This window comes from Jaculus jaculus, chromosome X (genome assembly GCF_020740685.1).
Source record: "Jaculus jaculus isolate mJacJac1 chromosome X, mJacJac1.mat.Y.cur, whole genome shotgun sequence".
Taxonomy (NCBI): Eukaryota; Metazoa; Chordata; class Mammalia; order Rodentia; family Dipodidae; genus Jaculus; species Jaculus jaculus.
Window position 1 is genome coordinate 15,624,649 of NC_059125.1, and position 27,696 is coordinate 15,652,344.

Sequence of the window (27,696 nt, forward strand, 5' to 3'; positions counted from 1 at the left end):
CAGGCTTCCAGGAAATTTCTCAACACTATGGGATGCCATGGCTTCCAGCTTTTTACATGTGGCATGGGGAGAAAACCAGATACACCAACTTGAGTGGTAAGAGCTTTATACACAGAGCCATCTCCCTAATCCCTATAATGCATGATTTCTATGCTGAGATATTTTAATATCAACATTTTCTACATGGAGTATGTACAACTAAGCAATAAATTTACAAACCAAAAAGAACCTTTGAGAAAGCTGCAGTGGAGTTCCTTCTCTTAAGCACATCATCTGGCCTTCCATAATGACTGGACCTAAGTAGTCAACACTACCAAAAGCACATGCTACATCATAAGTGTCTGCTTTTGAGATTAAACTCATAAGCTAATAATTCACCCTTTCATGAATCAAGCTCTGTGTGTGTGTGTGTGTGTGTGTGTGTGTGTTCACATGTATGTAAATGTATTTGAAGTGAATCATGAGAGAAATTTGAAATCCAGAGGAACACAGAGTTCCTTGCTCCCAGAACAAGAGGAACTATGTTCATTTGGGATATTAAGGATTCTTCCATTAGAAGTTGTTAGAAACAGGGGCTGAAAAGATGGCCCAGGGGAGAGGATGCTTGCCTGAAAAGCCTAAGAACTAAGGGTTCAGCTCCCCAGTACCCACATAAATCCAGATGCACAAAGTAGCACATGTGTCTGGAGTTCATTTGCAGTGGTTACAGGCCCTGGCACACCTGTTCTTTCTCTCTCTCTGTCCCTCTCTCTTCTTCTTTCTCTCTCAAATAAATGTATATTTTTAAATGAAGCTGATAGAAACATTTGAAGCAAAGCTCTTTTTGTTTTTAGAGAATCAGGACTGGGATAAGGAAGACTTTATCCTAAATTCTGAGATAGTTGGTTTGGAAATCAGAGACACGAAAATAACTACAAATGAATATGGGATGAAAATCTGTTCAAAAGCTGATTACTGTTATGCTGGCTTATGTGTTCAGTTAAAATATATTCTTTCTATCATCTAAAAATTGAGTTTTGTTGTTCAGAATTGTTTCTTCAATTCCTTCTAACTAATGCCTCAAGGAAATTCCCTTTCCAGGGACTACTTTCTGGACACAATGTATTCGTACACACAAAAATTTGCCCAGATATCACCTCTAACATCTTGGCTAGACAACACTTTCAATGGTAATAAGTTTGTTTCCATACTTGTCATGTTTTCAAAATATTAATGTTTGGGGAAATGATGACAGTGCAACATAATACATTTTCCAAACACACACTTCTTTTCTGATTGCTAGGTTCTGTAGGATTACAGTGCTTTACTAATGCACTGAGTAAAATGTGCATTCCTTTTTATTATTTTCCTCACCTAAGAACAAATGACCAGTTTGAACAAAAATTGCCTTAATGATATATGTATTTATTTACTTATTATTTTTGAGGCAACTTCTCCATATAACCCACTCTGTCCTCAAACCCCTGTTCCTTCTGTCCCAGCCTCTCAAGTGTTGAGATTAGTAGTGAGCATGACCACTCATGCTTCATATATTTTAATTTTCTAAATTTCATTTTATATTGCTAGTTCTCCTTTGTTATTACAAAGAAAAAGAAGGAAGTTCATATTTTTAAATGTCTCAAATCATTTAGATATTCAGTACCAATCGAATGCTTATTGGTAACTGAACAATAAAATTCCTGTAACAAGTAGGGGGGGGGAGAAAATGTGCTTTGCAAGGGAGCTTTCTAATTAGCTTTCAATTATCTCCCAAAAATTAGGTCAACCTTTTTGACAATCAACTAAAATTATTGTCCTTTGAGGTTGATTTTAAAAATCGTTTAACTGGGCTCGAGAGATGGCTTAGCAGTTAAGCGCTTGCCTGTGAAGCCTAAGGACCCTGGTTCGAGGCTCAGTTCCCCAGGTCCCACGTTAGCCAGATGCACAAGGGGGCGCACACATCTGGAGTTCTTTTGCAGTGGCTGGAGGCCCTGGCATGCCCATTCTCTCTCTCTTTCTCTCTCTCTCTCTCTCTTTCTCTCTCTCTGCCTCTTTCTCTCGCTGTCTGTCACTCTCAAATAAATAAATAAAAATACCAAAAAATCATTTAATTTTCTTTGCATGTTCATTATAAGAATATTGTAAATTTGCTGTATTTGGGAAAGTCAACTACAATCCCTTCATAGCACTATTACCAATATTATCATTTTGATGAATTTCCTCACATTATGTTTCAATATGGACACAAACATAAAACATATACTCAATATTTTTTATTGAGTGTCTTTTAAGAGTCAGGGGCATTTCTAGGGCATATCACCTAATGTGTCACCTCAGCATTTTCTGTCATTTGGTGTCTTTGGTGTCACCAAATTTAGATCTACCATATCATTTTGCTTTACTGTTTCTGAGAGGTCTTGTTATGGAGGCCAGGTTGAGTTAGAACTTAAATTGGCCTTGAGCTCATGACAATTCTCCTATCTCAGCCTCTGGCATGTTACCGTACCCTGGCATGCTATATCATTTCAATGGCTGTGTAAATGAGGAATGCCCTTTCCAAAATAATAGCAGCAAGCACCCCATTCTGAACCTGGCCACTTCCCATCAACTGGTAGAATTTATGGCCCCTTACCTTGGACTTCGGAGACTATCTCAATCTGAAAGTGTGACAAGAGATGACTTCTAAGAAAGATTACAAAAGATGATGTATTTTCTGCATAGTCCCTCTCAAGGGACTCCTACCCTTGAAACCCAACAAGCACACTGTGAGAATGGCCAAATCACATGGCGAGACTAGTTATAGCTACTCTAGCTGACAGCTATAGATGAGGTCTCAGGCAAAAGCCAGAATCAACTGTCACTCAATTATTCAGATAACTGCAAGGTCTAGCCTTCAAAAGACAGTAGCCAATGACAAATAGAACAAAAACAGGTATGCCCAAAGAACATTTCCAAAATCATGGATTTATGAGCAAAACATATATGGTTTGTTTAAAGTCATTAAGTGATAGGTGGTATTTTTTACACAGCTGTGAACAATATAATCAGCCACATGCCTCTGAATGACCCTAACACATGTATATTATTGCTAAGTACTTTCTATGGCTCTCATTGTTGCTTTGCAAGCACAAAACATCACATATATACTTTATATAACACAATAGTATGTGAAACATCCTTTTCACAATATTAGTTCCCTAGAAGTAGAAATGCAGACCAAAAGATATGCAAATTTTAAAGAACCTTAATTTTAGTCTTGACAAATCAATTTGATGTGCTTATACAGTCTACAAATAATATGTGGTTCAGAAATGATTATACCTAATGTAGATGTGGTAATGCATACCTAAAATCCTGACACTGAGGAGGCTGAAGCAGGAGGGTAGTATGTTTGAAGTCAATGTGGGCTACAGAATGAGACCCTGTCTCAAAAAAAGGAAAGAAAACAAAAAATACATATATACCTTTAACAGTTTTGCAAACTCAATGACTTAAGGTGAAAGATAACTTAGTATAGAAAACTATTATGAAAAAGAGGGTCTAATGTACACTTCTAAGATGATACATTCAAGTATTTTGACTGACACAAAAGGAATCATGCAAATGTGAATTTTCAAGGTGACAGTCTTATTTATGTTTGATTTCATTTTTGTCTCACAAAATCTTCAGAGTGGTTCCAAACTCACTGGTGCATTAGCTATTTTTATTGTCATGAGAAAATACCTGACAATATCAAAGGAATGAAGGAAGAAGGAAGTGAAGGAAAGGAGGAAAGGCTAATTTGGGTTCATAGCTTGGGCCTGTAGTCCATGGTGGCAGAGAAATAATGAATCAGCTGGTCACGTATCCAGTCAGGAATCAGAGAGTGGTGAATATGGGTTCTTCTCTTGCTCTCTCCTTTTTATTCAGCTAGAGACCCCTGCCAACAGAAACATGCTGCCCACAGTTAAGGTGGGTCCCTTACAGACATTTCCAGAGCCTTGGCTCCTCAGACTTAGGTGACTCTAAATCGTGTTAACTTTCCAATCCATACAAATCCATATATTTTGTCATTTAACACACAACTTTTCACAGTATAATAACTTGACACATTTTAACTGCTAAAACTTAAAGATATCTTCAAGTCTATAAATTGTTCATGATCTTTCTGAAAACCAAATAATTCTGCTGCAATATGAAGACACTGTCTGGAGTAGGAATTTGACAATCAACACTGTCATATGACCAGTTGCAATTGCCAGCCACACTAGATTGTGGAGAACAGCCAAGGACAAAAAATTAACATGTGGCCATACCTGATAAAATCATTATCCAGGAATGGAATGTTAGAGAAAAATTGAAAGGCAATATTTTTGTCTTAAGTGCTGCATTTTTTTTTTCGAGGTAAGGTCTCACTGTATTTCAGGCTGACCTGAGATTCACTATGTAGTCTCAGGGCGGCCTTGAACTCACAGCAATCCTCCTACCTCTGCCTCCCAAGTGCTGGGATTAAAGATGTGTGCCACCACGCCAAGCCATAGTGCTGCAATTATTTTAAGTGCCATGATTATTCTAATGACAATGGTCTTTCCTAATTGTATGTTAACTATCATCATCTCATGTAACCATATTAACAATACTAATATCTAGAGTGGATGTAGAAGTTTACAAAGGTGCTTGCCCAGATGTGTTCATTGCTTTATTTAATCTTCAGAACAAAAGAAAGGTGTTGGCATTGTTTTCATCATTTTATTGATGAAGAAAGTAAGTCTAAGAAAAGGCACAAGACAGAGACAGCCAGAACTTGAACACCAAAAAGGACTCAACTTGAACCCTTTTAAAATAGAAAACAGAGAAGCTGCTCCCATCTTCTTCTCATTTGTATTATGCTAAAAATATAACAACCAGAGTACAATTTTTTTTTATTTTTAAAATTTTTTATTTATTTATTTGAGAGCGACGGACATAGAGAGAAAGACAGAGGAGAGAGAGAATGGGCGCGCCAGGGCTTCCAGCCTCTGCAAATGAACTCCAGACGCGTGCGCCCCCTTGTGCATCTGGCTAACGTGGAACCTGGAGAACCGAGCCTCGAACCGGGGTCCTTAGGCTTCACAGGCAAGCGCTTAACCGCTAAGCCATCTCTCCAGCCCTACAAATTTTTTATGTAAAGGCCAAATGGTAACCACTTTCAGTTCTGCACCGCCTGATCCACCATTGGAATTACTCATCTCTGCTGCCATAGCACCTCAGCAGCCATGACAATCTGCCATTTATATGAGTGCTTTCCTGGTTTTCTTTAGCTCCAGCCCCTTCATGGCAAGCTCCTGGTTTTCAGGCAGGTTGGTACATATAGATGTGACATTCCTTTTTGCAGCCCTACTGTATGTTACTATGTAGATGTGCCACAGATCAGTTACTTTACTACTGGGCATTTTGGTGGCTTTCATTTTGTTATTTGAGCATATGACATTTTATGTATGCCTTGACAATTGTGTAGAACAGATACCTAAGCATAGGATTGCTAGCACAAAAGTGCACATATCTATAAATTTGTTCCAGATTGTCAAATCCCCTTCTTGTCAGCAGTAGTCTATTAGACCCCAACTTCCAACCTGAAACAGAGACCCACCTTTCATTCATTTCTTTCCTCTGTTACTCTCCCTCCTCTCTTTTCCCTTCCTTCCTTCCTTCCTTCCTTCCTTCCTTCCTTCCTTCCTTCCTTCCTTCCTTCCTTCCTTCCTTCCTTCCTTCCTTCCTTCCTTTCAGTTGCACCCGAAACTTCACTCATGGTAGCCAAATGCTTTTTACCACAACTGAGATAGATTTTCAGCAGAAATATGTCTGAGTTTTTTTTTTTTTTTTTTTTTTTGTCTTTGAGACAGGGTCTTATGTAGCCCAAGCTGGCATTGAATTATCTATGCATGTAGCTCTAATGCAAGCTGACTTTGAATTCCTCTTCTTCTTGCCTGTAACTCCCAAGTTCTGAAATTATAGGTGTGTTACCTTGCCCAGCCAGGAGAATCTTTTATAATCAAGAAAAAGAACATGATATTCAATGAGTTTCAATGACTCTGAAAGTCTTTATACAAGTACTTTATCGTTGCAGCTGCTAACATATCTGTATTGTAACATGTCTTAAATGTCACAGAAAAACATTAGAAACTCTGTTTGCAGGCAAGTATTCTTCATACAGTGTACAAACTTTTCTGTGATTTTGTTTTGTCGGAATTCTCTTCCTACGCCACTCATATTTCATCCCACTTCCATTTCCCCAGCAAAGGAGAATCATAAAGCTGAAAAATTAAGGACAGATGAATAACAGCACTAGCTGGGCATCCCAGGCTCATGTTTGCTGGGGAGTTGGCATTGTCACCAAGCAAAGGACTTTATTTTTCAAGGAGGAGAAGCAGGATAGGGGCCTGGGTTGGGGGTGCAGCCAGTACTATGATGTCACAGATTGCTTTGTCTCTTGGGAAACTCATCCATTAAACCGTCACCTCTGATTCTATGCGGGGGTCACTGCAGAAAGAGGCAGCATGCCCCAGTTTGGGCATTCTGAAGTGTCTGTATGTAGTAGAGCTGGTGGTGGGAAGGCGATTCATTTTGTTTCAAAGGCCCAGTGGCGCGCTCCCAGCACAGGCACCAGCGCAGCGCGGCTCCTTGCAAATAATGACTCCATGGCAATCAGCCTTCCAGGAGAAATGTAGAGCTGTGCCATCTGCTTGTCTCCTCCGTGGATCATTTGCAGCGGGATTTTAAATGACATAGTAAAAGGGTAAGTCTTATATTTTAAAAATTGGATTGGAACCGGGGGGTGGGGTCAACTCTGGCCTAGCCATCCATGTAATATATAATTCTCTTAAGTTTGAGGGGGAGTTGAATTTCTAAGGTATGAATCAGATTGTATAATGGAACTGCGGCTCCTTTCCTAGGTATACAAGGTAAACTTTGAATCTTAAAAAAATATATATATAGCTATGCCTTACACATTAGCAATTTGCTTTTCTTTGATATTCTGAAAAGTGAATTTTTGTAAAACTAATCCTCAGTGGCTTTGAGAATGCAGATTGATACACATTTCCTTGCTTGAAATTCGACTTTTCCAGCTTTTCAGCTTATTTCCTTCCCTCAGATGAATTATAAACAAGCAACTGTTATGCGTTACTAGAGTTGTCTTTAAAAAAAAATGTCCAGATCAATGTGGACAGCTTCTAACAGGGTAGCGGTGTGCTACATAACTCGCTGAAGAGCATTCAGGTTAGGAAGGGAGGATCAGGACTATAAAATTCACAGGAAGTTGGAAGCTGAGACATTCCCTTTGCATCCCTAAGAGATAGCCCGCATATTCTGGTGCTTGCTCTCACTGTTCCGGTCGCTGAGGGACGCAAAGGGCTGGGTTCGAGGCCTCTCTGAGAGTTGTCTTGGCAGGAATTAGGAGCGCGCACTGGATTTGCTTGACCCCCCCTTCGAGCTCCGGAGGAGAGTGGCTGCTGCAGAAGTCATTGGGTGTGTGTGCCGCTTTTCCTTGTGAGCGGATTAGAGCATAGGAGAGTGCTTTGTGAGGAAAATCCTGGGAGAGGTTGCTGGGGAGAAAGCAAACAGAGGGAAGGAGAACTTCAGCTGTACTAGTCCACTCAGTCAAGTGATTCTGAATATCCCCGGACGTTGGAGAAACTGGTAAGATCCCCCCCACCACCACCACTACTCTGGGATGGTATGGCAGTTGTCTTTTGAAGTGCCTGGGTTTGAAGGAATGGAAGTTGGGTAGTGATTCTCGGGCTACCCTGCATTGTCTCTGTCCAGTGTATGGGAAAGGAGCTGATTTTTGTACAAAGGACTGATGGCCATAGAACAATTTTACTTTTCCCAAATTTGGTTGGCTTCACTTTGGAGTATTGATGGAAACAAAATGTATGCCCAGGAAGATGTCGGGCCTGGTCCTAGAATGTATGCATATAGCTATAGCATACCCACATCTTAAAGCATTTCTATAATCTTGACCGATGTAGGGTTCAACTCTATGTTATGGGGGGAAATATCTGATCTTTTAGAAAATGGTCAGTCATCTGTGAGAATGTACTTTCCCTCTATATGTTTTTACGAGATTGTAACTAGGGCTGTGTGCGCCAGAACCATGGCTACTGACTGAAGTGGTCCCATGAATAAGTTTTAGGCAGTGTGAGAACAGGGGAAGCCTTCCACAAAAGTGAGGAAAATTGAATTTGGAGTTTGCTCTGAAGACCTTTATATTCTTCATTTGGTAATACATAGTATGTGCAATGGAAAGAAGAAATAAAGACCCTAACCTTAAGGACAGAAGAAGTAGGAAGTATACAGCTCCTTCAGAATTGACCTAGTTATTAGAATGTTTAAAATTTGCAAATGTGTATTATTCATTTAATTAATAACATTCAAAATGTTTTGAAAGTATATAACCATATAGAGTAAAAAATGACTGTCAAAGTCTATAAATGTATAGTTATAGGTATATAACCAAATATATATATATATATATATATATATATATATATATAACCAAATATATATATAAAACTAAATAAACTGATTAACACACACATGAAATGGGAAAACCTACAAATGTCTGTCTTTACAATGAATTATTTGCAAAAAGTATCTTTTGCCAAAAATTAAGTCAGTTTCCCTACAATTTCAGTTTTGAACACTTCTATCAAATGAAAATATGAATTGAACCAAATGGTTTTATGCTCTACCTTTAGTTGTTTACAGCATGCTAGTACTTAATTGGGGGAAACTGTACATGAGATAATGGGTAATGAACTTCTCTGCAGACAGTGAGGATGTCTGGGCTGTTTGCAGGCTTTGATCGATGCCATTCACTGTGCTCTGCCAGATATTTATTCTATGTTCAAAGACTACTTACCTTCATCATATTTCAACCTGAGAGCATGGAGCTTATTAGAATTGATTTTCTTTCCACATTGATATTTTAAAATGCTTCACTGCTCATTTTTCTCTGCTGCCTTCTGAGATTTTTATTCACTTGGCATATTTGTATTGAGTGCCGGATGTCACTAAGGCAGCCTAGGTTTGTCTGTGAGACATGAAGACTTGACTTAAGTGGGGCGTTAGGTGCAGAGGTAGTCATGCAGAAAGATCACCTCTTGCTATTCTAATAATTGTTTCCCTGTTCATGGGGCTCAATTGCAAAAGTGTTTTTTGAAACAACAGAAAATGCTAATTCTTCTGAATTATTGATGCGTTAAAATCTGTTACTGGCTACTTAGAACCTGGAAGCTGAGTTAATCAATAGCCCTCTCCCATTGCATGGGGCCTTCTGTGTGTCATTCTTATTGCTGAGTAGTAAAATAATTCAAAAGAAAACTTTCTTGCTGGGCGTGGTGGCACATGCCTTTAATCCCAACAAAGAGAGGAAGATTGCCATGAGTTCAAGGCCACCCTGTGACTACATAATGAATTCCAGGTCAGCCTGGACTAGAGTGAAAACCTACCACAGGGAAAAAAAAAAAAAAAGAAAGAAAGAAAAAAGCTTTCTCCTGGACTAATCTGGTCATGGTTCGTGTTCGAGAGAAACAAACCAAAATGTTTTGGCAAACTTCCTATTTATAGGTATAAATTGTTGTTCCTTCTCAGTTTTCTCTTTGATATGTTAAGTTTCTTATTACATGCATTTGTTAGATGTTACAATGTATCTCAATCATATATATGTATATATATAATTTATAATTATAACTAAAAGGAAAAGGAAACATGGGAAATTCTAAATGCTTCTTGAATCAGCTATGTACTAGAAACTACCTTGACCCCATTACAAACATTACTATTTTTCTCCACAACACTGAAAAATAGCTATTATGACATTTTAAAGACAAGAGAACAGAGACCCTGATGACTTAAGAATGTACCCCATTCCACCAAGCCACTTTTGAGCCCATGTCTCTACTGTTCTGTCACTACTTGGGTCGTGCCTTCCAGATTATCTATTAGTTGATAAATCTCCATGACTTATCTTAATGCTTCCAGACACTCTCCCTTGACAGTTACTTCCCATTCTATTCCCTGACTTCCTTTCTGAGCAAGCATGTGTATTTATGGACAAGAGTCTAAAGGTAGGGTGATTGAGTTCAAGGCTAGCCTAGTCTATACACTCAGTTCCAGGACAGCCTGAGCTACAGATTGAAACTCTGTCTCAAAGAAAAACTGCTCTAGAAAATGTCAAAGTAGAAACAACATATTAAACTGACATGTGAGTTATAACATTTTAAGTTTACTCTGTTAGGAGAAATGAGCTATCAAGTTGGCTTGGATTTTGGCCACAGGTGCCTGATATACACTGGAAGGCCCCAGTCCATGTGCATTCTGGGATACATGTATGTCTACTCTGTACAGAAGTCGACCTCAAAATGTGAACAGAGGACAGCCAGGTGTGGTGGTGCACGCCTTTAATCCCAGCACTCTGGAGGCAGAGGTAGAAGGATCACCATGAGTTTGAGGCCACCCTGAGACTACATAGTGAATTCCAGGTCAGCCTGGGCTAGAGTGGAACCCTACCTAGAGTGAACAGAGGAAAGGATGGAGTTGTGGAAGCCAGAAAAATTCATCCCCTGTTCCCATCTGAAGTTACTAGTTGAGGGAAACAAAATTGTGCCACACCTTTACAACAACAAAAATTACTAAAGGTACCAATACATTAATCTGGTATATTCATTAATATCATTACTCATTAACCTGAACATTTTTACTTAGCCAAGACTCCTTGATTGTTTTGTGGATTCATTTCCCATATCTGAAACGAATCCACCACAAATTTCTTTTAAAAATTAAAATCATAAATTTATTATATTCCAGGAAGTTTAATTCATCTAAAATCAAGGTGAGATATGAGCATAGCAGCATTCCTTTGAGAAGCTCCAAAATAGAATTCATTCCCCAATTTCTCAGCTTCTCAAAGCCACTAGCACTCCTCGATGCCTGTTCCTGCATCATTTTTACTCTGAATCATCACATCATAACACTTTCTCTGATTATAATGCTTCTACCTACCTCTTTCCATTATAAGGGCCCTATGATTACATTGAGCCCACAGGTATACTGAGACAAAGGTCCCATTTCAGCATCAAAGATTTGGGCATTAGAAGAGGTATTATTTTGACTACCAAGTATTTTTTCTTTGTTTTTCCAGGTAGGTTCTTGCTGTAACTCAGGCTAACCTGGAATTAGACTCAGGCTGGCTGGCTTTGAACTCACAATTATCCTCCTACTTCAGTATCCCGTGTGCTGGGATTAAAAGTGTATGCCACCGCACCTGAGAAAAAGAGAGTGAATGGGCACACCAGGGCCTATAGCCACTGCATATGAACTCCAGACATATGTGCCATCTTGTGCATCTGGTTTTTTGTGGGTACTGGGAACAGAATTTAGGTTATTAGGCTTTGCAGACAAGCACCTTAACCGCTGAGCCATCTTTCTATGTCTACCATTCATTTTTAAAGTAGTTACTAAGGATTTTTTTTTTCCATGATCTTCTAGACAGGGGAAGCCATGGAAACATTTCAAGTGAAGCATTTCAAGAAGTGAAATTACCCTCCTTCCATATCAGAAATTTCATGGAGAGAGCCATATAGAGATGGAGATCAGCCACCTAGTATGCCTTCTAGAGTGCAGGACAGAAATCAGAATTTGCAGGAGAGAGGGCCATGAAGAATTTGAGAGAGGGCTGGAGAGATGGCTTAGCAGTTAAGCGCTTGCCTGTGAAGCCTAAGGACCCTGGTTCGAGGCTCGGTTCCCCAGGTCCCACGTTAGCCTGATGCACAAGGGGGTGCACGCGTCTGGAGTTCGTTTGCAGAGGCTGGAAGCCCTGGCACACCCGTTCTCTCTTTCTCTCCCTCTATCTGTCTTTCTCTCTGTGTCTGTCACTCTCAAATAAATAAATAAATTTTTTTTAAAAAAAAAAGAATTTGAGAGATATAGAAGAGAGTGCTTTGGCAGAACAACTGAGCAGAAGAAAATTGTAGCATGGATAATTCTGTTGGATAATAGGGAAGGAAGGAGGCAGGAAGTCCCATTGACTGAAAAACCATGTGCATGCTTCTCTAAGAGCTGAGCACATAAACTCTATTTCCTTATAGAGCTCAAAACAAACCTAAGAAGATACTGAAAATAAAAAAAAAATATTGACAACTCATGTTTATTCAGTGTTTGATGACATTCCAAGCAAATTATAACAACTCTTCATACCAAATCTGTTGGGTAAGTACTTGTATCTTTATTTTCACATTTTAAATGAAGGAAGTTGGGGCTGGAGAGATGGCTTAGTGGTGAAGTGCTTGCCTGTGAAGCCTAAGGACCCCGGTTCGAGGCTCAATTCTCCAGGACCCATGTAATCCAGATGCACAAGATTACACATGCATCTGGAGTTCGTTGGCAGTTGCTGGAGGACCTGGCATGCCCATTCTCTCTCTATCCACCTGCCACTTTCTCTCTATGCCTGTGGCTCTCAAATAAACAAAAATAAATTAAAAAAAAGAAAGTCACAAAATTTTCAAGGATAGAAGGGGCTTCCAATCATTTGTTCTGGTTCCAGTGACCTTGGTTTTAATTCTTATGCTCTATTGCCTTGTTAAACTACCAATTATAGTTTTATGGAATTTCTCCTTCTTGAACTATCTGCACATTTCCAAGGTGGAGGCACAGGAATAGCAATTATTGCTGTCATGTTGAACTGCGAGTTTTTTTCTGATGAAATATCTTAAATTTTTTGTTTATTTTAATTTATTTATTTGAGAATTACAGAGAGAAAGAGGCAGATATATAGAGAGAATGAGCATGCCAGGGCCTCCAGCCACTGCAAACGAACTCCAGATGCATGCACCCCCTTGTGCATCTGGCTAACGTGGGTCGTGGGGAATGGAGCCTCAAACCAGGGTCCTTAGGCTTCACAGGCAAGCACTTAACCACTAAGCCATCTCTCCAGCCCTGATGAAAAATCTTATAGACATCTGGCCATCAGGAGAGTGTGAGCCATGATAAAACACAACATTGACATTGAGCAGTAGACAGAACTTAAACAGAAAAGGCTAGAAAAAGGTTTTCTTTCCTTGCTTTCTAAGATTGTATCCACATGGATAAAGGAAAGCATACTGCATCCATAAAAAACTAGATCATTTAAAACTAAATGATTCTAAGGCCTCTAGATGAATCTCAGGTTTGAGTCCTGTCTTTGTCTACAAAGGAGTAGGCAAGACCACGAGAAATTCAGTGTAATGGGATGCATGAACTTTTCTCCAGTCACTGAACGACTTCATATGCTATACACTTTTCATACTTCATCCCCACCCCCAAATACCTATGACAATGCTAAAAGATACCAGCAGAGTGAAATTTGAATCCCAAGGTCTCTTACTCTGCTATGTGTATGTTTCAAGGAGGTTGGGTTCAATATCCCAAACAGAACCCCTATTAAATGACATTTTATATGCCCCAAGAATCTCAAAATGATATGTACATTTTTAAAGGCTCTGATGTCTTGACCTAATAGCTCTTCACTTTTGTTATTACTTTCTAGCTGTTAGGAGAAGCTGCATGATATGTGTGAAGATTTGAATTTCACTCAATGTAGGTGGTCCTTTAAAAATAGCCTTTGCCAAGAAAAATGAATGTAATCTTTTATTCTACAGTCTTATCTACATCAAACTATCTTCTAATCTTTGTAAAAGTTTTAATGTGAAATTATAAACCATTGTCTGCGGGCTCTATCAAAAGTAGTTATGCCATAACAAGCTCCTTACCAAGTGATACTCCTGATAATAATATAGGGTGATTTATTTTGTCTTTTCTGAGTAGGTCACCAGGAATACAAGAAGTCTTGCAACTTAAATTTGTTTTTAATTTATGTAACAAAATGATTTGGAGTTGTTTAACCAAAAGGATATTGTTATGTATTTAATAAAAAGATATCATCTATAGTTGTTAGGCTCACATTTTATAAGTGCTTGCAATTCTTGCTAGGAAAGCCCCACTTTGCAATGGAAGTAGTGTTTCAGAGAATAGCATAGCCACAATAAATTTCCTGCCTTATGCCTTTTAGTCCAGATGCCTACTTCCCATACACCTTAAACTATTTAGCCAAGGCAGTTATTGAATGCCACTTGGAAAGAATTCCATGATCTGTCTCCATCTGGGAAAGCAAACCAGGAGATTTTGCCAATATCCTCAAGGCCAAAAGAAAGCATATTTTGAAGACAATTATCTATATATGTTATAGAATTTCATATTATTTATATATGATATTTATCCAAATAGCCTGAAACTTGCCTTAGTGATAGAATCTCAATGGTTATTTGTTGAAAAAAATCACTCTCTGAAATTGTAGGATTTCTTTGTGAGAATTTCAAATATTATGAAGCTTATGCAATAGCTTTCTAACCAAGTACTGAAAGGTTTACTGTATTTAAGATGATACCTCTTCAGATATACCACTGCTTACCTATGTGTAAGCAAAACACTTCAGGTGAACCTTCTGCTTTCAGAGCATATTAACTTCCCCAAACTCATAACAAGAAAGTTTCAGAGTGGGAATTATCACCCCAGACTATCTGACTCTTCAATACGTAAAGGAAATCACCATTAGTTTAAGTGTTAAACCAGACACAGTTACTGACTGATACCTTTGGACATGAGTAAGTAATATTTTCAGTGGTATAGTGCCTACAGATGATGTCATCATGCAAGCTCCATCGTGACTCTTGAAGGTAAAAACTGAATAGCGATTGAAAGGGGACGGTTGTTCAGATGAATTGATACAGCGTGGGGAAATCAAGCATCTCTTTATGTGGCTCACATTATAAGGCTAATTAAAAGAGAAGCTAAGATCCATACTTGAAACCTAAACAAATACAGTTACCAATACACCAATATGATCTGCAAAGGTAAATGGCATGAACCCTCAAATAAAAAGCATTGAATTAATTTTCAATCCAATGTTTGAATAGCCTTGTAAGAATTACTGGAATGTTCCCCCTAATACTGTAGAACCATGAGGATCAATTAATAGTTTCTGCTAATTAGTGTTAAGGTGTTCAACAAATTTAATTTCAACCTACATATGTAAGTTCAAATGCACAGAGTTGAAGATACTGAAAAAATAATCACGTCCACAGAATTTTATTTGATGATGTTTCTTTCTATGCCACATCACATGAGCAAATAATCTAAGATTTCTTATAAGTTATCAGTTGTCATGCAAAAACCCAAGAGAAGTGTGGGAAGTTGGAGAATAAATGAGACACAGTCAGCATTTAAGAATAGGTTTTTATTCCAAAAAAACCCAACTTTCTTAAATTTAAACAATAATTATAGGAAAGTGTATTTGTTTATCAAATAGGGGAAGAAGGGCTCTAAATATATCAAAATATCAAAATGATGTGAATAATTTATGATGTGCAGCCTAGTAATGATGTAATGATTGCCGATCAGCCTTCAAATTGTGAGAGTAATGGCAACATGGCAGACAAACAGAGACAGCAATTACAGCTCCGTCTAAAACTCGACTTAGCCCCTTTTACTAATAAGCTATGTTTTGGAAAAGATGGGGCCCTCATAACATGGCAAAGATGGTTTTTGTCCCACGATGCCCATTCAAGTGAATTCTAGAGTTCAAGCTGCTTTTGTTTAAAGTCACACACACAATACGCACTCTAGTTTTGGAATGGGACTAAATGCTTTTGGAATTATAAATTTCAAGATTTCTACATTGTGGAATCATGTCAGAAAAAGAAAATTATTTTATAGGCATCACTCTGTACCACTGGTTGGCTTGTTGCATTTAATTCCATTTGAATGCATGCTTTCAGAGGGGTTAAAAAAATCCATGGCATTTTGGTTATTCTTCATGGACAAGTTTCAGTTCTTTTGGTGATAGAACTAAAACCTCACAAGATGCTATGTATCAGCCATGAAACAATTAGTCTTTGAGGCGCTTTGGGGAAATTCCTCAAGCAGTGAATTAATCATTGTGATTCTGGTCCCCCGTCACAAGCACCAGTTCTCCAAAAGGACTCCCTCCATCCATCCCTGTCCTGGGACCTCATATTAAAGCTGTAAAATTTCATAAACCTTTGTGGAAACATTAAGAAATCTCTTTTTGTGCAATGCAACTAGTATTTTTCCAGACATGTATTTCTATAATTAAGCATCCTAAAATACAAATCCCATTATTATTTGTTATGTCTAGTCAGTAATTAGACCTCAGCTGGTAGGGCAATTTCAGAACAGAGTTTACCAATTTACATACTAATCCAGCAGAGTCTGGTGGGACATGATTAGCATAGATTCAGTCAACATCTTAATTAGCCCTCATCCCAGCATGCACACAGAGGTGCCTTGCCCCACCCCCACCCCTGTGGCTCTTGTTTAACTGTTTTTTCATCAACAATTTCCCACTCTTCACAACATATTTCTCAGAGCTCTTTTTCTAGTTTTATGTAAATCCTTGGACATGGGAGACGTTTGGTCATGTAAATGATATGAGATGAAGGACACCAGAATATGTTCTAGAAAGTTAAAATACATTCATCCTCCCATCTTAGCCTTGGCTCTAGATATCATGGTTGATGAGCCATCACAAACACATGGGACTCTCAGCCTATTTTCTAAGACCGCTAGCAAAAGCCATTCTGTCTTCCTGCCAATTGTATTTTCTACCAATTTTCATAGGAGGAGGTGCCTAATACCGAACTTAAATCTTCCACATTGTAAAAGACTTTTGCCTTTCTTTCTATTCATAGAAGAACAGGTAGCCAACTATGGAAAGTTCTTCACCAGTGGAAGGCCATAATTAGTTCATCCCCTTAATGTTCTTCAGATTGAATGTTTCCAGCTCCCTGACTCTTCCCTCTGAGATCCTTTTACTTCAACTCTTTGATCTTCTTTGCAACTTTCCTCTGAGCGCTTTCCAAAGTCCCCACAATCCTCTTTAATTGTGGCACTCAAAACTAGGAAGAGCAGCTTTGAAGTCGTCTGAATGGGCAGATTTTTCTGAGGTAAAAGACCCAATACTTTAGTGGATCTACATTTTTGATTCACTTTTAGGAGCAGTGCTTCTTATTAGCAATGTAGTTGGCTTGGCTTATTCCTCTTCTATGTAAAAATTAATAAATTGAGTTTCCTGTTTGTATGTTATTTCATTTCCCAGAGAGAATTTTGTAATATTTTTCGCCATTTATCAAACGCATTTTAAGTTTTGACTTCAGTTTGCAAAGCTATAAGCTATTCATATCTGGTGCTATGTCTGCAGCCCTTAGCAAACCCATTTTGGGAATTACCAACTAATTATTGCACAATCCAAGGGAGGGATGATTTCAGTAGAAAATCCCAGAAGGGTGTCACTTGCTAACACCTTCAGACCATGGGATCATTTCTCTTGTTTTCCCACTCTCTTCCATCTTTTGCCCTTTAAACTTTCTCTTGTGCTAAACATATTTCTTTTCTATCTCACTTTCTCTCCTTCTCTCTCTTTCACTCAAAGCATTCCAGCTATTTTTGCTTGATATTGTTTCTCAGAAAGAAAATTTGGTTCGAGGTTCTAAGGATGACACAGACAGAGGCAATGGAATAAAAGAAACATCCCAAACTGTTTGTCTTTCTGGATTTCTATTGGCTTAGTTGAAATCAGTCACACAAGTCACAGATACAATCAAATCAAAACTACTAACTGACGGTATTATAAAAATTGGAGTATGACTAGAAGGATAGCTCAAAGGTTAAAGGTTCTTGTTTGCAAAGCCTGCTGACCCTAATTCTATCTTCCTCAGCATCCATCTTAGTTAGTTGCGAAGTGGTGCATGTGTCTCAGTGATCCTAACATACTTGTACTTACCACCATGGAAAGCGGAACTAGGAGAATTCAAAGCTTTTAAGCTAGCTACACTGGCATTCATTTGCAGCAGCAAGAGACCTAGTCTCAAAGAATGTGAAAGAAGAGAGCAGGCACCTTGAGGTTTTCATCTGGCATCGACACATGAACTATGGCATGCACACATAGATAAGTATACACATACACACATGTAAATATAATATATTTCAAATATATTATTTTATTTATTCATTTGAGAGATGAGAGAGAGAGAGAATGGACATGCCAGGGCCACTAGCCACTGCAAATGAACTGCAGGCTCATGTGCCACCATGCATATCTGGCTTACATGGGTTCTGGGGAGCCTAGGTCCCTAGGCTTTGCAGGCAAGCACCTTAATCACTAAGCCGTCTGTCCAGCCCTAAATAAAACATTTTTAAATGGCAATGTGATGAGTAGAAATGATAACTGCAGCTCCCAACAGCCCAGCATGACAGGATCAAGAAATGTGCCTATCCCTCTTCTAGCCTTCATCTTCCAAACTACATGAAGAGAACTAGTGAGAGATTTTCTGCCTTTGTGTGTGAAAGAACCACTCCAGTTCAGACTCTCCTTTAATGTGTCAGATGCAAAGCACATGTTAAAATTCAAGGATATGCTTAACCTTGCCTTAGAAGCCATGGTGTCTATTGATCTGAAGTTTAAGAACCATTGAGATTACACAAGGCATGTTCAAATGTTTTTGGAGATTAAAAAAGTTGTGATTTGTTAGTAAGAAGTAAGTGTATGGGTTTTGTTATGGATGTCTTTATAGGACAAAATATTTTTTACCATTTGAGAACTATATGAGCAGGTCAAATTTCCCACACTGTGGTATCATTTCTTCATGTGCTACTAAGGGAAGGTCACCTGCCAATGATGATATTTGGAGATATTGTTTGGCTCATTGTTTAACTTGGTATGCTGTTATTTTTGTATGACTTATTGAAAATGTGCTTTTCTTAGCTATTAAGTAAATACTTAATTTTTAATTAATTAGTTTTGTACTCAGCGAATACAATCAATTTGGTACCATTATTAGGCTCATCCATTACCTACCCCCTCCCCTTGGCCCCTCCTTGTTTAAGTATATGGGTCATGCATTCTGGAGTTAGCCCACAGTTATGGGTAGGATAAATATCTCTGCATAACATGACCCAACATGTGGCTCTGACATTCTTTCTGCCCCCTCTTTTGGGGGGCTAATATGTATATATGAATGACTATCATAGCATTACTCTGAATAGCTAAAAATTAGAAACATTCTAAATGTCCATCAACTGAAGAAGCCATGCATAAAATAAAGTATAGTCAAACAATGGAGTATAAGTCAGCCATAAAAATAGCTTTCTGGGGGCTTGAGAGATGCCTCATCATTTAAGTAGTTTTGCTGGCAAAGCCTGATGGCCCAGGTTTATTTCAACAGTACCCAGGTAAAGCCAGATGCACAAAGTGTCATGTGCATCTGGAGTTCATTCACAGTAGCAGGAGGTCCCGACATGCCCATAGTTATTCTCTATATGTCTCTTTCTCTCATATCAATACATGTTTAAAATATAGCTTAGTGGTAAATACCATATTAGGCTAAGTAAAATAAGCCAGTCACATAAATTATCATATTTTATAACTATGTTTATATAAAATGCCTAGAGTAGATGCACCAATAAACATAGAAAGATTGGTGGTTACACGAAGCTGTGGGTGAGAGAATTGGGGAATAAGGTCTGGGTGCTAATTGGTATAAGACCTCTTTTCCTGGGAAGAAAAGTATTCAAAAATCAGATTATGATGAGAGTTGAATAATTCTGTAACTATACAAAAAACCATTTGATTGTGTACATTAAATGGATCAATATTATCATATGTGAGTTATATTTCAATTAATCTCTTCTTTTACAAAGGTCATGATCAGAGCCAAGTATGCCTTGATCATTTACAACCTGTATGTAATTGTTTTAGTTGTAAAAAGATAACACCTGTCAACATCATAAACTTTTCCTCTGAGTGATACAATTGGAGAGTATATTGTAAAGTATGATGTAGGCATTGTTGTAACTTTAGAGAATGGAGGCCAGAATGAGGTACCCAATCCGGGATGGAAGCTGCGATGTAAGCCCTATACTCACCAATTCACTGCAGTGAAAGACTAGCCCAAGGGCTGTGAGAATTTCACTGCCCAATTCATCAGAGAATAATGGTAGTGACCTCTAGCAAGCTCACAGAATTTCATTAGGATAAAATTAGATGAATGCTTTGATGCCCTCATAAAAATACCATGGAAATACAAAAAAAAATTCAGAGTCAGCAATATGTATTATGAAATCAAGCATATGTACTTAATATACTAATAATGAGGCTAAATTAGGAGAATCCTGTGGTCCAGTTGATCTTCACACTGTATGGTTATTGGCTTACCTCCTATACTCACATACACACTACCATACACCTTAAAGGAAATACGAATGGGCATTTCTGATACATATACATTATGAATATATTTGTCAGATGTTTATTTTATTTTTTGCATTCTTATTGAGATAGAGTGTCATGATGCAGCCCTTATTGGTCTGATACTCCCAAATTCTTTGCAATCCACCATTCTGAATGGCTTGATGTTTTTAAAAAAACATTATTTATTTATTTATTTATTTATTTTATTTGAGAGAAAGAAAGAAAGAAGCACGAACTCCAGATGCATGTACCACCTTGTGCATCTGGATTATGTCAGTCCTAAGGAATCAAACCTGAATCCTTTGGCATCAAAGTCTTAACCACTAAACCTTCTCTCCATCCCATTAATAGTATGTTTTAAAGAAAATATTGTAATGTAGATATTAATGGAGAGAGAAGCACTTAGGAAAAGACAGTTCACAACCAAGACATGGACGAGTACTTAAGAGTCATACCTATGCTATGTTTTCTAATCTTTGACCTTCACTAATAATAAGGAATGGGAAAGTATAGTGTTAACTACAAAGACTGTTTTAAAAGATAAAGTCAGATGTCTGATTTTGCCACCAGATTTATGGCAATTCCAACTAATTCCTAGAAGAACACTAGGATCTGGAACATTGGAATGAAATATTCTTCTTCATAATTATTTTCAGTATTCTTTTCTGAATAGATTTAAAACTGAGGGTAAATAGAATTTTCCCCGAGAAACTTAACTTCTTATCCTAAGATCCCCTTGTTCCCAAGATAGACAAGTTCTGGGAAAAGTAGCATATGGTTGTGCAATAATGATTCTCTGAGCTTTATTGAAACAGCATATTCCTATACAGGTAGTGAAAATGCATTTTCATGATGCTTATAAACTAGGATTTTACAATACCTGAAGATACATGGGAATTAGCAGAGCGTTTATTGTACAAGTCATGCACATTCTGCCAATGACATAAACTGTCATAACCACAGTATAATACCACAACATAGAAGCTGATGCTAAAAAGTACTATCAAAAGCAACACAAAGTTTAAAAAATTTGGAATATATTTTATTTTTCCTAGTTATTTATTTGCATTTATGGGAGCATTCTGTCATGAGTGTGCACAAACGGACATGTGGCCAAGGTCTCTTGCCACAGCAAACAAATGCCACTTTGGCTTTTCTTAGGTACCTGGGGAATTGAACCCAGGCTGGCAGTCTTTGTAAGCAAGCACCTTTAACCAACCCCACCCCACAAGATAGTAGTATATTTTTAAATGGAGCTTCTTAATAGTTTGGAATACAAATCCAAGATAAAATTCACTACTATTTTGTAGCCGATGCTTCAAAACTAAAACACATTTATTCACCTGAAAAGTGAAATTATACTCTTAAATAATAAAAGCTGCACCCAACAAAAACACTTTTGAATTTTTGTGTTACTTTGAAGCTAAATTTCTAAAGAATATTTCACCACTACAACAATTAGAAGTTCTTTCATGGGATGAAGATTTTATTATTTAAGCATATTATTCAATTCTTTATGTAAATACGTGCTTTTTAATTACAAGCATTGACTCTTAAATAATAGTGAGTTTTATCTTAGATTTTTATCTAAAAGTACTAATAACTTCTACTGAAAATATATTCCATTTTTTTTAAACTGAGCATTGCTTTCAAACACTTAGATCATTAAATTAGATCCTCATTGTTCCCTTAGATGTGGCACCATTATTGAAATGTTTTCTGCATATTTTGTTTCTGTAATTATGTCTAATCACTGTGAATTGGTGTTATAGTGAAATCATTAATTGAAAACACATATCTGAGGTATAAGTGAAAAACAAAGAATTGTCCTAGTTTTCTTCTATGGGGCAGAAACAGATAGAAAGTTGCCAAAGAACACATGACCAGCAGCCTGAAAAAAAAGTGTGTTCATAGGTAGAAAATGCAAAACTTCTGTAGAAATATCCTGGCCTTAAAACAGAAGAAAGAGCTTCATCATTGTGTATTCTTTTCCCTCTGCAGAATTGATTCTGAAAGGTGTGGAGATCTCATAAATGTCTCCAAAGGCCAGTTCGAAGCACCCAGGGAGGGAGGCTTTCTGAAAAAAAAAATGCCTTCCCATGCTGTGTAAATGGCATGTGTCAAGGGAAAAAGACCTCAGCATAGCTGTGACCAAGCAGTGGCTGCCTGGGCTGCTTCCTTTGTGTCCTGATCATTTACATGACTTAAACACAACAATGTGCTCTGTAGTCAAAGCCCAAGAAGCTTTGCCATAGCAACAGTAGCAGAATGTGGCACAGCCTCCATGGTGTGTCCCTGTGACAGAAAAGTTCCCTAAAGAACCCCTCCTTATGAATATGCTCAGAGATTTCTTTCTCCTACCCGTGCTTGTTTCAGATTTCGCTGGGTTTAGGTTTTATGTGCACAACCCATCTTGCCTCTGCTCTGTGAGAAGGAGCTTTGTGCAGAAGTTGGGAGAGCCACAGCTGAAAGGTCAAAGGGTGTGAATACATACTTGGCTGAGATGGAAATGGCATTCTTGAGAACATACTAGGAAAAGCACTGTTAACATTGTCCCAGAAATCGTGTAAAACTCACGAATGAAATATATATCCTGAAGTGATGGTGGCTTTCCTTGAAGGTTTGCAATAAATGGCCTTTTAGTGTTTTCACTTTCTGCTTCTTTCTTTTACATCTCAACCATGAGCAGCTACCACAACGCACTTTAGACAATCAGAAGGAAATGAACTCCACATTCGATGTTAATGTCTTACCAAAACTGTGATTAAGCACTAAAATTTTCCTCTTCTGTCAAGCTAATTTTCAGAGAATTTTTTTCCTGTTAAGAAAGTGTCCTCTTCCTCCTTTTAACTTTTCTGCTTTTATAAAACTGATACAATGGGCATGGTGACACACACCTTTTACCCCAGCACTTGGGAGGCAGAGGTAGGAGGGTCTCCATGAATTCAAGGATACCCTGAGATTACGTAGTGAATTCCAGGTCAGCCTGGGATACAGCTAGACTTTCCTTTGGAGAGAAAATAATAATAATAATACAATTGGTCGAGCAAAATTTCACTGCAAAAGCAAAGCAGAGAAGAAAATAACATTGAGACCATCACGTGGTAGCAATTAAATTATATACTTTGTTATGTAATATACAAAGAACTTTTACTTTTAGGAAAAAAAAAAACAATTGAGCACTTTGAGCTTGTCTGGCTGAAGGGAATGGAAAGAAAATTCCTGACTTTGATACAATTGGTCTTGTGACATGCTTTCTATGCCACTTCTGCAGTGTTGTCTCTTTTCTCATGTTTGGAGCCCTTAGCTCATTTTTGGACAGTAGCCAGTCATCTCTTAATATTTGAACTGCCTATAGTGGTAGATGAGACTCGGAATCTGTGCACCTGCCTCCATAGTAATCTATAAATTAGTGATGAGCTGCTAATAACAAATCCAAAATTTTCCTGCTTCCCTGGGAGCCACCGAACACAGAGGTCACAAAGCAAGAAAAGATCAAACTGGCCTACCAGTAAAAACACAATTAATTATTTACACACATCAGCCTTTGACATTGGCATAATTTCATTTGGGAGACCTTTTGCTACATTGCTACATTGATTTTTTTTTTTTCTCTCCAAAGACTCTAAATTTGGTTGTGTTCTTGCTCAGGCCAAGTGGAAATAAATTGTGACTGATGAAAGTGAGCTTTGAGCGTCAGATATTATGTAAACGCTGGTGTAAAGAAAGTGATGCTGGCTGTTGCAGTAATATTTTAAAGATGATATGGGTGGCTGTAGAGTGGAAGGGAAGATAAGTAGAGAAGCAATTGTTATCTCCTCTCAGTCTGGTAAGGACAAACTTATTTAACCAGGCTTGGGACAAATTTCAAAGGACTTCTCAATGAAAGCCCAATGGAAAAATTTCTATGACACCATCAAGCAATAGCTGTAACTCACCTTTGTACCCTGGTTAGTCCTCCATCCTCTAAGATGATTTTGTGAGCACAATAGGGCTGTTTCATTGTGCAAAATCTAGGCTATATATCATAGACATGTTTAGTTGTGTATTGTAAGAAGAAAATGTGCATTCTTGGGGTGGTATGCCTTTAATATTCAGCAACTCAAAATGCAAAGCAAGTCCAGTTTTTTCTGTGAGTCTATGGGACAGAATAAAATCTTTATTTTGTATGTTCTGCAACTTTTGAGGCTTTTTACAGTCAAAGGGCTGCCATTAGAATGCTACAGATTTCGTGAGCCAATCCTCAACAACAGGAAAATTTCATTAAGCCAAACTAAAGCTCTTTTTGAAGGAATTCTAAGACGGTCCCTATTAAGTAGAGAGGATTTGATTCCCTATCCTTCCTTTTCATGCTTGAGGAGTCTCAGAACCCTTGACAAAGTAATGACTGCAATACCGGCTGCAAGCAAAGGGATTCTTATTCAAATACTTCCTATTGCTTTTCAGATGCCAAAATTTCTAGTTTTTTTTCTAATGGAGCTCATCACTCAGAACTATTAAGATTTTTTCTACTTTTTATTAGATGAATAGCTCATAGTTTCATATAGAGTTCTTTCCACAACCAATTCAGAGACCGGCATTGCTCACCAAACCAAGAGATAGAGTGTAAACATGGATAGTATTTAATTTGTATGCACAAGCAACGACTCATAATTTTTGGACCACACAGAAATTCTGTACAACTTTAGATGTAATCTTTGCTTTTGTGAAAGTTTCCAAAAGTCTATGAAGTCTGAAGACATTTGGCAGTAGAAGCAGCTTATTTAAACTCTATCTATATTTTAAACTAAAACCAAAAAAGGCGTCTTATAAATATTTGAATATAGTTATTGGGACACCCTTTAGTTACCTTTACAAGTTGTATTTTGTCTTTAGATCAACCAACATATCAGAGCATTATTCCCCACCTACCAAAGAATGAAAAATAATGTTTAAATAACCCTGTAGAAGAAATTAAATCTACAGGTTTATTATCCTATGAATATTGGGCAAAATGGTTAATACCCACATTATAGATGAACGAGGTTACAGCCTCAGATTGTCAATATATTCATCTTTGGCTCAGTCACTTCCAGGAAAGACTCACTAAGGGCAAGTTGGGTCCACAGTTCATCAGTATTCAGATTGACCAGATAAGTATTGTGGATCTGATTCTAATTGCCACCATTAGTATGATGTATTTCTTCTTAAATGAATTTTACCATTTTCACAGATATAGCTCCTGTGCTATATGGGTACATCATTGTCCTTTTGGGTTTTCCTGGCTATAAAACAGATGAAATTTTAAGTGTTTGTGACCTATGCAGGAGTGAGGGAAGGAAACCAGCAAAGAATGTGTTAATCAACTATATTAACACTGTAGGCAACTGGAGGTTAATCCTATTGTATACCCACTAAGGGACAGCAGGAAGCAAATTTCTCAGATCTGTTACTTCTGAGGGAAATAGAAACTGGGATATTCATACATCCACTTTGGTTAGTCATTGGATGCCGGCTAAATGTGGGAGACAAATTTGCCAGTACTTTTAGCCTGCCATGTGCAAGCAAAGTTGATCCTCATAGAAAGCTCTCTGGCAGGGCTGGAGAAATAGCTCAGTGTCTAAGGTACTTGTTTTCAAAGCCTGACTACCCAGGTTTGATTTCACATTACCTACTTCAACTCAGATGCATAAAGTGGCATATGTGCCTGGAATTTGTTTGCAATGGCAGGAAGCCCTGGCACACCCATATTTTCTCTCTCTCTCTCTCTCTCTCATGAATTAATAAAATATATTTTATTTATTTTTTGCAGGCAAGAAATGGAGAGAGAGGGAGAGAGAGAGATTGGGCTACAGGGCATAGATATAGTAAGACCTAAGAGAACATAAGCAGAAAATTAGCTTATCTAGCTGAAAGTAAAGCAGCCAGTTTCATTATCTATATCCAAAAGGCAACAAACACACTCCACACATCCCTTGACACCATTACTAATATTCTTCCAACATAACTGGACATAATTCCTTCTTTACTCTAGCAGACAGATTCAGGTTCACTGAGATGAACTTCCAGACCAGGCACAGTTATAGAGGAAGGAATTTATTGAAGCTTACAGATCCAGGGGAAGTTCCATAATGGCAGAAGAAGCTGGCCTGCCTTCACAGGACCAAGCAGAAAGAGAGAGAGAAGTACAAGCCTAAAGTTCAAAAGACACACAGCACACTTCAGGAACTCCAGCTAGGCACACTTTGCATATCTTTAGATTGAAACCCATCACCACACCATAAGATCCACCCAGTGACATTGTCTAAGCCAGGTGGCTGCAGATGCAAACTACAAACAACTGAATATATTGGGGGCCATCTATTCTATTCAAACCACCACAATTACTTATCAAAAAAAAACAGTTATTTTTTTGAGCACAGTTTTGTCTTGCAGGTGAGATCTTAAAGACAATCACTCATCTTCACAGGCTCAGAACTGCCATTAGCAGTAGAAGGGCACAAGTGTGAAAAGCTGAAGTTAACAGAACAAAGCAGTTGAAACTGCCCAGATTCCAGGAGAAAGCTGATCTTGGCATTTGGCAAGATAGCCATATTTACATGGGGAAGTCTTCACAGAGAAGTGAAGAGGGTTGTAAGTAATTTCAGTACCAGATAGATAATCACATCAAGCTTCTAGCATTAACAAGAGGCAATAGGGCTGGAGAGACTGCTTAATGGTTAAGGCACTTGCCTACAAATCCAAAGGGCCCAGGTTTGATTCCTCATGTGCACAAGGTGGCACTTGCATTTGGTGTTCTTTTGCAGTGGCTAGAGGGCCTGTTGTGCCCATTCTCTTTCTCTCTCCCTCTTTTACTCTCTCTTTCTCTCAAATGAATAAATTAGAAAATTATTTTTTTAGAGAAGAGAATAAAACCTGGTAGGGAGCTGGAAAGATGGCTTAGCAATTAAGTCACTTGACTACAAAAATTAAGAACTCATGTTTGGCAGGATGTGGTGGCACATGCCTTTAATCCCAGCACTTGGGAGGCAGAGGCAGGAGGATCACTGTGAGTTTGAGGCCACCCTGAGACTACATAGTGAATCCCAGGTCAGCCTGGGCTAGAGTGAGACCCTACCTCAAAAAACCAAAAAAAGAAAGAAAGAAAGAAAGAAAGAAAGAGAGAGAGAGAGAGAGAAAGAAAGAAAGAAAGAAAGAAAGAAAGAAAGAAAGAAAGAAAGAAAGAAAGAAAGAAAGAAAGAAAGAATTCATGTTTGAATCTCCAGGTCCCACATAAACCAGACACACAGTGATGTAAGCAAGCAATGTTGTATGGCACCACAAGGGCGTACACACATGTGGAGTTTGTTCACAGTGGCTGAAGGCTATCATGTGTCCACCCTCTCTCTTGCTCTCTCTCTCCTTCTTTCTCTCATTCT

General features: G+C 38.1%; 1 protein-coding gene across 3 annotated transcripts in view; it reads left to right on the plus strand.

Moving 5' to 3' along the window:
- Positions 1-27,696, plus strand: part of Mid1 (midline 1) — a 394,404-nt gene that overhangs the window by 120,296 nt on the left and 246,412 nt on the right. The window contains exon 1 of one of the 3 annotated variants that reach the window (XM_045140325.1): positions 6,461-6,733. The exons of 1 other annotated variant lie outside the window; for it this stretch is intronic. The gene's annotated coding sequence lies outside the window, so the exon portion shown is untranslated. Of the gene's footprint in view, positions 1-6,460; positions 6,734-7,520; positions 7,636-27,696 lie in introns of those variants that run through there. One more of the 3 variants, XM_045140327.1, reaches the window with a different exon arrangement.